General features: G+C 37.7%; 1 protein-coding gene across 1 annotated transcript in view; it reads right to left on the minus strand.

The window, feature by feature from the left end:
• LOC108043172 (kazrin) overlaps positions 1–14,762 on the minus strand; it is a 51,345-nt gene that overhangs the window by 33,552 nt on the left and 3,031 nt on the right. Inside the window, 1 exon segment of the mRNA XM_044456532.1 lies at positions 1,366–1,399. The gene's annotated coding sequence lies outside the window, so the exon portion shown is untranslated.

The raw sequence follows: 14,762 nt of genomic DNA on the forward strand, positions 1-14,762 counted from the left end.
AGCAATTCAATGATGTTCGGTACATACTTGAGGGAATTTTCTCTCTTAATTGGAGTTCTTTATACGACAAACATAATCGCATCGAAAACCATTTCAATGAGCTTAAGGTTAAACTTCTTACAAGATTGATTCTCAGCTTACAAAATATCTCTGAGATAAATAAGCAATTGGTTTTCATTTTCAAAATATTTTCACAGCTTATCATATCTTAATCACATAAAAGCATTTTAGTCTTGTCTTCAACAAACTTTAAAAGCCTTTTATTCAATTTCAAATGATTATTCTGTGAAAAGTTTATTCTACTCAGTGATATTAAATAAGAGAAAAATGTTTCTTGGCCAGTTATTAAATACCAGATAAATGGATTGTAAATTTTAAATATTTGAGATTTTAAATATTCGACATTTAAAATATTTAAGATTTTAAATAAATTTATAAAAAAACTATCGACCTTTCTGTTTCTTTATCCTGTTTCTATGGCCATTACCACTCTACTTTTTAAATCCATTTTAAGTTACCAAATATTTAGCGCTAGTTCTAAACTGAGCTCCATTTGAAGTATTGTTTTGAGAGCTGTTAAAACTCAGAGACATGCTTCTTGCCCTAAAACTTTTTATTCGCACTTTGCCGTGAACAATTTAAAACCATTTCACGCGCTTCCTTCGACCAAATTGCACCAACTAATCCAGAGTTTCCTTGTCTCCATCAAATCTTTATGAATACTTCGCTCTGCGGATGCAACATTGTGAACTCCCCGGTGCCGTAAACCTCGGAAAAGGGAGAATGGCAACACACACTGGGCAAGGTTTCCGATGGCTTTGTCTTTGGCAAATTGCAGCCGTAAAAGCGGGTCCGGTAAGCGGTGGCTTAACATCAGCCGGATCCGGAAAAGCGGCGACCTGCAGCCATATGCACTTAAGATGTCACACGGAACTGCAACAAAAGCCACATGTGCGGTGTGACCATCCACTCTATCCTTTTCCGTATCCGTATCCTGCGACATGCCCTTTTCCTTTTTATATGGGGCCATAAAATTTTCGTTGTTCCGCCCCGCCCTTCTACCCCTTTTATGGTTGACCAGCGATTAGTTCTTTCTCCCGCACTTTATGACCCAAAGTAATAGGGAGAAAAGGGAATTGGGTGGGGCAAGTCCGCTGATATTGATCAAAGTTCAAGTTGGCATTTCCATATTGCCATCCCATCCACTTTCACTAAAAGCTTTCTCACAAAAGAAGTGCCAGCATTTACTAAGCACTTGACCAAGTATTTGTCAGCCCGCTTGAACCAGTAACCCACATGTTAACATCCCCTCCCAAACAGTTTTTAAATGGTTTCCCCACAACTAAACGTGTTCAATAAACTTACCAGGCAGCAATAAGCATTCAATTAGTGACACTCTCTGCAATGAAATAAGAAAAACAAACATGAGGTGGGACATACTTGCGCACCATAGAGAGAAAATATTTACAGAGTCAGGCAGTTACTTATTTTATCAATATCGATAAAAATGTAATATCAATAAAGAAGTATTTTACACAGCACGCAAAAAATTGGAAACCATTAATTTATTTGTGTGTTATATACCTAAAATTCCTTCTAAGGTTGTCGTCTCCCATAAAAACTAAGCTATTGTGCACAAAACTATAAATAAACTATTAATAAAAAATATATATTTCTTTTATTTATTTATTTTTTGTATGATAATTTTAATTGACAAAATACATTTTATAACATATTTCATAAATATTAGTGCCGTTCATGATAATAATAATAATTTATTATAACAAATTTTAACACAATTTCAACACACATATTTTAAATTTATTATCTTTATGGACCTGTTTTCACATATTCTAGATTTTTTACAATAAAAAAGAAATATTTTGAATAGCTTCTTTTATATCATAACAAATAAAAAATGTATGTAAGAATATAAAATTTAGATAATCAGAATAAAAAGGCGAAATCGCATAAAACCCGGGGTCTAGTGATTAACTATTTCTGAACTGGTATTTATCTGTTTTTTTCTCAGTGTGGGAATTTATTTCCTTTCGGCCATTTCAAAACTATATTGCATACCCCAAGGAGCTCTGCCCATGCCAAACCAAAGCAAACTAAATTCAAGTCGAGTCGACTGAGCACAGCTGCCTGCATCGGGCAAAGAGATTAAACTTGTCGGGCCACAGCCCAGAAATTATTCGAGGCTGGCGCCCCTTTGTTGCTGCTCTTGTTCCTGGTTTCTTGTCTTGTGCAGCCTTTTAATTGGGTTTTCTGCCATATTAGATTTCAGAGCCTTACTTGCCTCGCCAGCAGATTCTCAGTGAAGTCAAATGCAAATCCTTAAAGAGATCAGTCGGCGGGAAAACATAGAAAATAGTGCAAGCTTCAAGTTAAAGTGGTTGTTGGTTATCAGATACTTTCGAATATGTAAGCATTCCTTGAACCACGTGTGGTATAATGTTTCAATTAGAAAATTAGGAATATAATTTGGTTACACTAAGTTATATTTAATACAAACTTACAAGCTTATTAATTCCATATTTTCTGTCTTTTTGTCCGCTTTGAAGACCTCAACCAGCAAATCGATAATATACATATGACATATACAATCAATACCTTGAGTTTATCCAAAGACTTGTACAAAACACAAGGTGATTGTTCTCTAACTATTGAAGAGTAAAGAACCTCTTTTACACGATAAAATGGGCAATTTCCTTCCTACACAACTTAAACAATCGGCAAACAAAGAACCTGTTTTCCCCCTTTTGTTTAAACAATTTATTTATGGATGTATCCACATTTTCAAGCAGCTGGCACTTAATTGCGGCTCTTGTTTTAATTTACGTATATATTCAAGCATTCCAGTTGAGGGCTCTTCAGGCTTGAATAACAAACAAAAATCAGACGGATGAAAAGTCTTTAAATTTTTGAATAAACAGCGAGGAAAACAATTCCCTCAATGCGAATTTCATGCAGTGGAAACTCAATCAAAGGCAAGACCAGACAGCCAACTCACAGAGGATGATTTTTCCGGGCTTTCCACGCCGAGAAACCGAGATGCTTCCCTTTTCGTATGCCTGTTTAACCGCACACAGATACACACGAAGCAAAAATGCAGATACAGAATCAGTCGTGTATTGGAATGCATATTTCGAGCACGCTTCCTTGGTTTTCCCCACAATCCCCACATTTGCATATTCCTCGGTCTGTTTGACTGACTCATTTTCGTATAAGCCGTGCAGAAACTTTCAGCTGGCTCTACCTGTTGGCATTTCGCTGGCAGTGTTTATGGCATATCTTTAATGAGTAGTTCCCCGGCATCAACATCATCGCCGTCATTACCTCATCGGGATCAGTTTTCTCTGTGTTCATCCCCGTCGTCTAATGCCACTTTGTAAGTGGTTATTTAGCGTAAGTAATGCAATAAGTCTGCTCCCCTTCTGTTCCTTTTAGATATTTCCGGCATGGCCTGCACCAGACTTGGCTCCTCTCCGTGTAATGCTCCTTCTACTGCTACACCGAAAAACGACTGTGAAAAGTGTAGGAATATTTTCCACGGCTATTTTCCACGGCTGAAGGAGATGGCATAAGTAACTAAAAGATGGAACTGAAAAGTGAATTAGTGCGACGCGAATGTGAATGCAGCTTGCACTCTAATTCATTCCATAGAATTTTAATTGGCTTCGTGCCGAACGCAAAGTTTAAACAGGAGTTAACTTTTTTCAGGTGTTTTCCAATTGTTGGTAACAAAGAGCAAATGTTTTTGCAGCTTTCGTTTTACCTTTTTTCCTTGAGCAACTTTCGGGGACACTTTTTTAAACGAATGACGGAATTAAATGACAAAGTTTTTCCTTCATCGCCATTCAAAATGCATGAGCAGCGGTAGTTAAAAGCAGCTGGAAACTGCTAGAACAGGTATAGTTTTTTTTAACTGAGTCTTCTTTTCTTTACTTCATTTACAATTTAAATGCGGAATTTCTTTAGCTCTTCACTTGATGGTCATTAGGTTCCTAATAATTAATTAGCAGTTAAATGCAGCTGCAAATTTGTCGAGTTTTTCCTTTACTCAAACTAAGTACTTATACCTACAAGAAAAAAATGAGATTACAATCTGGATTTCTTGCTTTGTGTCCCTAATGTAATGAGATTACCATTTGAAAGTTAAAAGCTAAAAGTAAAATAGATTCTTATTAAAGAGCAAATTACTCTTAAAAAATATATAAAAGAGTTTTTCTAAGCGTTTGTTCTCAAAGCCTTTAACAGATTAACGAAATATTCTTTTTCACGTGACTTCGAAAATATATAAATACATTTTGCCAATAATAGTTTGTAAAAAAAAAGTAAAAACTATGATATTGTTAAATTAAAGGATAGAAATTGAATTATTAATTATTTAATTAAGTTTATAATTATTCACACCTTTTCTAAGCAGCCAAACAAAGCTACAAATTGTAATAAATAGTTTATAGCTTTATTCGCTCTATACTTATTATATTATACTTATTCCTCTGCATATTAATTATTAGGAATTGGTAATACTAACTATTTGATTTTTCAAACTGAATTTAACACAAGAATCTTAAACTTTTCACTGCATGGCCACAAAACGTTGAAGTCAATGATAATTAATTACTTAACAGGCAGACAAATTGACACTTGAACCTTGTGAGTCAATATTTGTTAACTTCATAACCTGCACTTTGGTATTACCTAATTGATATTTAATATGCTTGCTCGTTGATGTAATTAAAATGTTCCTTGCTTGTTATCAATTAAGTGACGTAATTCTGCAGCAAATTCGAATGAATGGAAACTAATTTCGGACAAGAAAACTCAACTTTACAACTGGCATAAAAAGCGATTTAAATTCAATGGCCACACCCAGCGATAGTTAACAACCTTCGACGTTCGATTCTGGTCGCCGAGACAACTGTAAACGCTCTATATATGGCTCCTAGTCCATCGAAATCGGCTGGCGACGGGGCGTATGCGCTATAAAGAGACACTGCGTACGTGACAATAAAATGAAATGTGTAATAGCCGCTGACGGCAAAAAGCTAACAAACTGCCGAGCAGATGTAGCTCACGCTGCTCTTTTTTCGTGGTTTTCCGGGCGAAGGGGAAAACTGGAGAATTGCGAATGCAACTGCAAGTTGACAAATTTATTTTCCATTGCGATGGCAGGCAGCAGAACGCGACTCGAGTGCAAATGAGCAGAAGGAAACATTACAAAACAAACATGGCCAGTGAAAGATGGAGAGGAAAATGGTATGGCATTCGCTGCTCGGAATTTGTCGCATTGTGGCAAAATATACGACACAAAGGCACTGCAAAAAATGCAAGAAAAAACAAATTCAATTTGCAAGCTAAATAAATACGCAGTAGAGGATACTTAACAAAGATGATATAAAAGGGAGTTTATTACTTATATTTTCCTACAGGCGATATTTGTTAAAATAAAATGAAAAGTAAACAATTATTTGTTTTAAAAAAAATCCGTGGGCAAATAAGTAGCATTAATTAAATCAGTTGGTGAAATTAAATTTAATAGCCTTTGCTCTTTCACTGAAATTTAACAAAGGGTTTTTTCTTTAATATATCTACCCCGTATGCAAACAAAAATGGAAAACATTAATTTACTTTTTAAAGGGATAAAGGCACTTTACAATGATCCAATTAACCAAATATTCATTTAAAATTTGAATAAAAAAAAACTAAAAACAATTAAGTTAAACAAGAAAGGAAAGCTAACTTCGGGCGGAGCCGAAGTTGATATACCCTTGCAGATATATACTCTGTATATAATATTCTCCAAAATGATTCATATGATGCATTCTTAATACTTATAAAATATCCCAACTTCCTAACTTTAAGAACACCAAAGTTATGGCATTTCCGATCGTTCAGTTATATGGCAGCTATAGGATATAGTCGGCCGATCCTTATGAAATTTGATAGGTCGGATTAATTGGCCAAAAACAAACGCCTAAGAAAATCCCAACTTCCTAACTTAACAAACACCAAAGTTATGGCATTTCCGATCAATCAGTTATATGGCAGCTATAGGATATAGTCGGCCGATCCTTATGAAATTTGGTAGGTCGGATTGATTGGCCAAATATAAAACCCATAGGAAATTCCAGCTTCCTAACTTTACAAACACCAAAGTTATGGCATATCCGATCAATCAGTTATATGGCAGCTATAGGATATAGTCGGCCGATCCCGGCCGTTCTGACATATATATTGCGTGCAAAGGAAAGAAGGGTGTGTGCAAAGTTTGAACTCGATAGCTTTAAAAGTGAGAGACTAGTTTGCGTAGAAACAGACAGACGGACAGACGGACAGACAGACGGACAGACAGACGGACAGACGGACATGGCTATATCAACTCAGGAGGTGATCCTGATCAAGAATATATATACTTTATAGGGTCGGAGATGTCTCCTTCACTGCGTTGCACACTTTTGACCAAAATTATAATACCCTCTGCAAGGGTATAAAAACTAAAAGTGTTTTACAAATAATGTTGTTATACATTAAAAATCTAAAGGAAATTTTTATACCCTTGCAGAGGGTATTATAATTTTGGTCAAAAGTGTGCAACGCAGTGAAGGAGACATCTCCGACCCTATAAAGTATATATATTCTTGATCAGGATCACCTTCTGAGTTGATATAGCCATGTCCGTCTGTCCGTCTGTCCGTCTGTCCGTCTGTCCGTCTGTCTGTCCGTCTGTCTGTCCGTCTGTCTGTCCGTCTGTCTGTCCGTCTGTCTGTTTCTACGCAAACTAGTCTCTCAGTTTTAAAGATATCGAACTGAAACTTTGCTCACACCCTTCTTTCCTTTGCACGCAGTATATATGTCGGAACGGCCGGGATCGGCCGACTATATCCTATAGCTGCCATATAACTGAATGATCGGAAATGCCATAACTTTGGTGTTTGTAAAGTTAGGAAGTTGGGATTTTCTATGGGTTTTATTTTTGGCCAATCAATCGGACCTACCAAACTTCATAAGGATCGGCCGACTATATCCTATAGCCGCCATATAACTGATTAATCGGAAATGCCATAACTTTGGTGTTTGTAAAGTTAGGAAGTTGGGATTTTCTATGGGTTTTATTTTTGGCCAATCAATCCGACCTACCAAACTTCATAAGGATCGGCCGAATATATCCCATAGCTGCCATATAACTGAACGATTGGAAATGCCATAACTTTGGTGTTTGTAAAGTTAGGAAGTTGGGATTTTTTATGAGTATTAGGAATGCATCATATGAATAATTCTGAAGAATATAATTTAAAGAGTATTCTGCAAGGGTATATCAACTTCGGCTCCGCCCGAAGTTAGCTTTCCTTTCTTGTTAATCAAATATTTTATTAAAATGAAAAAGTATTTATATATGTAAATGTATATATGTAAGAATTAAAGCACATTTCTTTCCAGTCTAAACCAATTAATATTGCATTTGAAAAAGACGCAGCTCAGGCTATATTTCTCTCCCCCTTCACCCCCTACCCCTACATGTCTATTTTCCGTGTGCTCCTCCTCGAGACTACATGAAAAATGAATTGTGCCTGCAGTGGGGCCAAGGTTGGAGGGAAAGCAGCCATCGCAAGCCGGTCCCACTGGCGGGAATAAGCTCCTGGCCAGGAGCACCGTACGACTCGACCGGGCAGACAGGCACGAATTTAATAAAACGAGAAGGGACAGAAGGAAAAAAGAATATGGGAGGAAGGCAGGCAAATATGCGAAACATACGAGCGGAAGCCGGCAAAATATGCAGCCCACAGGAGGTGTGTCCTCGAGCAGCGCCACCTGTTGCCCACATGCCGCACTTCAATCCCATCGAAATTGCTTAGCGGAAGCTAGGGATACAGGATATCGGAGAGGCAGGATATAGCGTGCAAGGAGGGGACTTTGAGGGGCTACCAGGGGCAACCAGGAGACAAGCGACAGGAAGCGTAGTGCCAGTGAAAATTTCATTTAAAATGTGCGCCATAAGTACGCATTACACACACTCAATTTCCTTTTCCATTTTCCGTGGGCCAACTCCTAGTCCGCCTTCAAGCGGAAGCTTTTGGTCCACACATGCGTCGCTTTTTCAGCTGCCTTATCAAATTCCCCATCCCACCGCACATTCCAAAGCCCCCTGCCCCTTGAACACCAACGATCAAGCGACGGCGGTAATGTCGGAATTTTATGCGTTCCTGGCATTTTGCGGCTGCATCTGCATTCGCCACCCATCTCCACTTTCCCGACCCCTTAATGTGTGCTTAAAATCCTCACCAGGAGCAGTTGTCGCCCAGCTCTATCTCTGTCTCTCTCTCTCTCTCGGAGGTGTACATTTCACATTATCCTGACATTTTCCTGCTGCACAGAAAAAAAATCACTCAAAAGTTAGACATTAATGCGATTATATCAAAGGAAAACTGTTTCCAGTGAGAGACGCTTCCACAAACACAAGATGGTATTTACCTAGTAAATTCACAACACTTTTTATAAATTACTATAAATCATAAAAATAAAATCTCATTTGTCAGATTCTTGAAAAGCTATTTTTATTTAAAAATGTTTAATTTGACAATAAATTATTTTCAACAATTGATTAACACATGGTTTACTTTAATCATAGCCGTGAAAAAAATTTGGATTATTTTTTAATTTAGGTATAGCTTAGGTATTTGCTATGTATTTGTATTTTTTGTTTTATTTAAACAGCTCAATAGATATAATGTGGTTTCCGAATGGAAATAAATCCCACGTTATTTCGTAAAACAATCATTTTGTAACTTATTTCGGTACAGGTTTTTTAGGTATTGTTCTTTAATCTTTTTTGTGAGTTTCTGCTGCTGACACAGGGAAAATTTAAAACAATGTTGTTAATTGCAGAAAACCCTGCCCTACAGCATATTTTTAATAAGATCAAAAACAATCCTCCTTTGTGGCGTTACAAATGGCGATCATCCCATGACCCCACTCCATGTATCAGCTACAATTTCAGGCCTATTATTTTGCCGTGCACATTATGGTCCTGCGAATGGGAATGGGGAATGGTACCCCTGGGGTTTGGGACTCGTAGATAATAGGATTTCGGCCCACTGCCACTCCACAATACATTTCAATTAGAGAACACAATTTTCGTGGGTGCAGGTGCTGTGTGGTAAGAAGGATTAGGTGATTAGACTGGCCAAGGGTTAGCCTCATCGTTAAATAGCTGCATTGGGCTGTGAAAATTTCCAAGCAATTTAAGCACAAAAAAAAAGCATAGAAGACACTAAGGCAAGTGCTTTAAACTTTACAGCTCCAGAGACACAAAAAATACTTCCGAAAGGAAGCTTAATAGTCAAAGCGAACGAAGAGAAAAGAAGTGTAGAATGAGAAAGCAGAAATTGACTTTATGACTTTTCAATCCACTTGTGCTTCCTGCTTCTTGGCTGGAACCCCCCTAAATAACCCCCCTTTCGACCGCAGATAACAGGATCTAAAACCGCATCAAATCATTTCGTGCTAATGGAATTGCTCCAGAGCTGATGGAATTTTTATGGTCCAACAGGGCTTAAGCCAGAAGGTTTTTCCGCACAACACAAATTTATAGCGGCAAACCCGAGAGGAGCCACAAATATTTTTTAAATTTCCCACAGTTTTTCAGCTGCTTCCGTATTGTTTATGGTTATTTGTCAATAATAATGAATGAATGGATGGATGTTTGGAATTCCTTGTCGGATAAACAATATTCCTTTTTTGATTGAATTCAATGGGCTTTGGCTCCTGCCAGAAATAATATTCGTATCGAATGGGAATTGCATAAATCTGCATTTAAAACGTTTGGGCCAGATAAAAAGCCAATAACAATTTACGTTCGATGGCCAGTGTCAAGGTGGTCGAGAGTGTCGGGGTGATATTCGATTGCGATAAGGGTGGAAATTCGGGGAGGTGTCTGGGGTTAATACATCAAAAGAAATTAAAAACACAATCGACCAAGGGGAGTAGACCAAACAGTGGTGAAGCATCCAATAAAAGCAATAAAACGTTGTTTTCATAAAACAAATCCAATGTCCAAACAAAGACTGAAGTTTTGCTTTATTTGGAAAGACCAGTTTAGAATAAATATTCAACATTTTTATTCACATTTTTGCTTTTCCATCTTTTGTTCGAGCTTCTATAGATATAGTTCTAACTTTTTTTATGAAATGGTAAAACTTGTTTAAATTTAATTTTAAAGCTTAGCAAATTTTCCTGAAATGTTTTCATTGGGTATAAACTTAATGGCGTAGACTTGTATAAATAAATGATGCTTGGTTTTTATTTCACTTCAATTCATTTTCACATTGTTTTTAAACAACTTTTTCATCCAATTTTTCTTTGATTTAGCTTTCTGTGGATTTTTTTTCCGTATGAATTTAACATCACTTTACTTCATTTTAGTTTTATAAAAATTTACCAACATTGGTTTTAAAAAATGTCAAATTGGTTAAAAGCGTGTCCACAATTTGTTATTCAGCTTTCTATTTTATTTCTAGTTTTGCATTGCATATGCAGTTCCAATTTTGTTTTGTCAAGCATATACATATCATGTATGCCATGGAGGACATTTTCGTGACTTTGAACCACAGTGCTCCTGGCTCAAAATAATGAACAAACTCCCGACTGCGGCTAAGCCAAACCGAAAAAGGGGGTTTTGCATGGGCGGGGTGGAAGGGGTGAGCACGTCGTCTGCCAACAGCACGTGTCGTTCGCCCTGCGGGAAAAAGGGGGTTAGAAGAAGGGTGCTGGGGAGGGGGGAAGAAGGACGGAGGAAGGAAGTCCGCCAACGTCAGCCAAAATGTCACTCGGCGATGAGCAAATAAAACTACCGAAAAATGAACATGAAACCAGAGTTGGGGAGCAGGCAACTGGAACATGAACGAAAACCTGACAACCCTGCCAAGTGGGCCATGTTAAGCAGACTGTTGCTTTTTCAATGTGTCCTTCCTTCTCTGTCTTTCACACTTTTTATCCCTCTCTCTCTGTCCTTATTTTGAGACCACAGTGTTGAAAAAAGTACTATGTATTATGTACACAAAAAGAAAAGTATTTTTGGGAAAATATAAGTTAGATTAAAAGTAAATAAAAGTCAATTAGGCTATTAAATCTGTAAATAATATTCGATTATTTTCAAAGTATTAAAAAGGTCAACAAAGTGTATTATAATATACCTATGCATTTTAAGAACCTTTTTTACTGATAATTACGGTGTCTACTGAAATAAAATACCTGTTACTACTTAGATACTATCCATCACTGTAGCTATTGCTTTTTTGCTGCTCAATTTAGCCTATTGGCTTCAGTTTTTGGCCCTAAGTGCGGACAATCACTCTTGGGTCCTTTTGCAAGGATAACCGGGGTTGGAAGTGCATGACCCACAATGTTCCTGGCACCCCCATCCCCCTCCCCGCAAATGCACCACCCACCCATTGGCACTAACGTGGATATACAGAGGTGAACCAAAATCGTTTTTGTGGTTAACTGGGTGGTTTATGGTTACACATTCGCCGCATTTACCTTTTTGCTTTTGTTGGCCTCTCTTTCGCTCCGCAGGCCAACTAATAAATGAGGGCGGCCAGTGGGCGTGGCCGCCCATTTGCTGACCGCATTTATAAAGCTGGGCCTCCATTTGGCCTCTTTTGTCTCCAATTAAAGACTGACAGTTCAAAGAAACTCAAACAAAGCTAACTACACTGGGAAAAAACTAACACGAACTTCTTATCAACTGGTTATAAATTGAAGGCTTAAGTTTTAAGTATTATTATTTAGCAATTGTTTTTTCCTATTCCTATTGTTATTCTATTCTCGGCTTAAAAAATCGATATAGCTCGAACTTTTTACTCTTCAAAGTAAGGCATAGCTCAATGTATTTAAAATTAAATGAACAATAATTTCCCAAGCGACAAATATGTATTAATTCGAAGGAATTGCACGAAAAGTCAATTATCCAATCTTTGAAAACCGCAAAATATTTCAACGGTCTCCCCTTAAATATTATAAATCCTAAATTTTTTCAACATATTATAGTTTAGTTTTATAATTAGACATTAAATACTTAGTAAATTAAGAAACATCCCAATTAATTTCTATGATTTATTACATAATATATAATTTCTAATGTGTTATTACATAAAAAAACATTTTCCGTGTAGTTTCAATCTGTGAGCTTTAGACATTTTTTTATAGCCAACAACATCCGCGTTGTCATGGGGGTTATGACAATTTCCCCACAGATGTCATCGAGATGGTATTTTAATTCATTTAATTAAAAGTTTAATTACATTTCTGTTTTGCGCCGGATTTGCCAGCCATGAACTGTCGTGACATCTGCCAGGCCCATTAGGGCTGTACGGATTTCATAATGCAAACAGCGACTAGCGTTCACTTTTTTTTTGACCACTAATTTCGTTTTGATTCGGATTTGGATTTAGATTTCGATTCGGACTCGGTCATTTCTACGCACAACAAAACAAACGGTGACGATTTAATTAATTCGAGCTTCGAGTCCATCAAACAAAAGCCGGAATAATAGAAAGGGAATCCGTCGGAGCGCGAGTACAATGAAAATTTATTTGATTCAACTGCCACCACCCACCATCAGTCACCCACCGGCCACTTGTGGGCCCGTCTGCACCACCCACATGCCCCACTCTCTATATGTATGCTGAGCCCGGGTTTATCATTCTGATCACGTAACTTGTGTGTGCCACCAGCACTTTTTCATTTTCATTCACTTAGGCCCGCTCCATGGGTTGTGTACGCTCTGCAAACTTATATAGAGTCTCTTGCCCCATAATGAAATGATTTCTTTGACGCTTCGTCGATTCGCGTGGGTTGTGATTTCTTGCTCTGGTTCCTCCGACTTCGAGCTGAAGCTGAAGCTGAATCCAAAGCTTAAGCTTCTGGCTTTTGCTTTCGTTTGCCCCGGTCGCGCATCATTAACCCACTGGCGACCAACGACCAACGAACAACGACCAACTGACATTGAACTCACGCTTGTGTGTTTGGGCGAGTGCCAAGGAATTCGAAAAGTTGTAATTCAATTAAAGTTTAATTGGTCCGCAGGCAAGTGGCGTAACTTAGGCAATGAATATTTTATAACAATTTGAGAAGCAAATTTATCGCAGATTTTCGGGAAATCACTGATTTAACCACTGCAGTGGTAAATATAAAATATTTAGTTTTGCAATACTTTCGAGTAACCCCAAAAATGTATTCGTACTTTATGTCGATTTATCCAAATTTGAAACCAAACAAAAAACTTTTGGTTTTAACACCCTTCACTTTGAACAACATAAACAAAAAATAATAAATACATAAAAGAAAAAAAACTTGTTTTGCCATAGCATTTATTTACTTTTGGAATATGTACACGTATAAATTATAATTATAATATAACAAATTTCTTGCAGAACTCAATGTTTTCATTAAAATAAAACTACATTTACTACAGTTACTTTTGTAATGAATATTTAATCACAATTTTAAGGTAAGCATCTCACCTGCATCCATTGATGGTTTTAATTGGGGATTACAGGTTGATTTATTTTTAATATTTTTCTACAGTGCAGACGTTTTGTATTGCTTAATTTGTGCTTTTAATCAATATAAATTGAAATTTAAATGAAATTAATAAAAATACATTGGAGTTGGGGTTGATTAAATCTGCATGGAAAACTGGGATTTATGCTTTGTTTGAAATTCCATATTTGCTATTTAATTGGAATGAAAGAAAGCATTTTTAATACTAACATTTTTCTTATTGAATTACAAATCACTATGCTGCAATCGCATCTCGAGTAGAGTCAAGTATTATTGCTTGTTTTTCCTTATAGTCAAATTAATGAGGCATCCAGAATTTTCTATTTTACTTTACTTCTCTGCTGACATGGAAACAAAGCGAGATAAAGTTGAAATATAAGTCCTCCCAATTATTTACCTTTTTACTACCTTACTTTTACTATTTTTTTCGTGATTATGTTGGCTTTGTCGGAACATTATTAATTTGCAAATAGGAGATTACCAATCCGTGCATACGTTTGAGCCACCTTTTGGAGGCGGGACTTGCAGTCGGTTTTTGGGGGGAATCACGCAACGCGGAAAAAGTTAATAAATGGGAGGGGGCTTGTTGCCAAAGCTGTCGACAGAGCAGTTTGCACCTGCCGGTGCTACGACCTCTGCCGCCGCCTTTGTTGCCTGTGCCACATGCCACACGCAATCTAATTTAGCTGGCGCAATACGTGCTAAGCGTGGAAATGGTTAAATGGAAAAGCGGTATTGAAGAAATGGGGCCAGGCCACGCCCGTTGGAGTGACCTGAAGGGGTTATTCCACGCCGTGGTTATAATTCGCCTAATGTTTTAAGCAGTCTAATCCGATAAAAGGAGCTTTAAAGTATACGACGGATCCGATAATTCTCTGCCGGGAAACTTGTGTCACAGTTCGGCGTTGAATTTCCATGCCAAGGGGTGCAGCTCAAAGCAATTATTTCGAGGACCGGAGCTCCTCGCCGGGATTTATGCTCGTTATTCCGTCAGTCGGAGGGTATACGGCCAAGCCTTCTTTGTAACGCCGCTCTGTGCATCTTCAAGCTGCATTCTCCGGCTGAATTATTCATGCCTTTTGTCGCTTGTTGTTGCCGTGCCTTTGCGAGATGCGAGTCCTGGCCCAAGGGTTGCAGCATCCTTGAGGGTTGCCCCGGCAACAGGCATGACCCCCCGCCCGCCCACACCC

This window comes from Drosophila rhopaloa, unplaced genomic scaffold (assembly GCF_018152115.1).
Source record: "Drosophila rhopaloa isolate 14029-0021.01 unplaced genomic scaffold, ASM1815211v1 contig_115, whole genome shotgun sequence".
Lineage (NCBI taxonomy): Eukaryota > Metazoa > Arthropoda > Insecta > Diptera > Drosophilidae > Drosophila > Drosophila rhopaloa.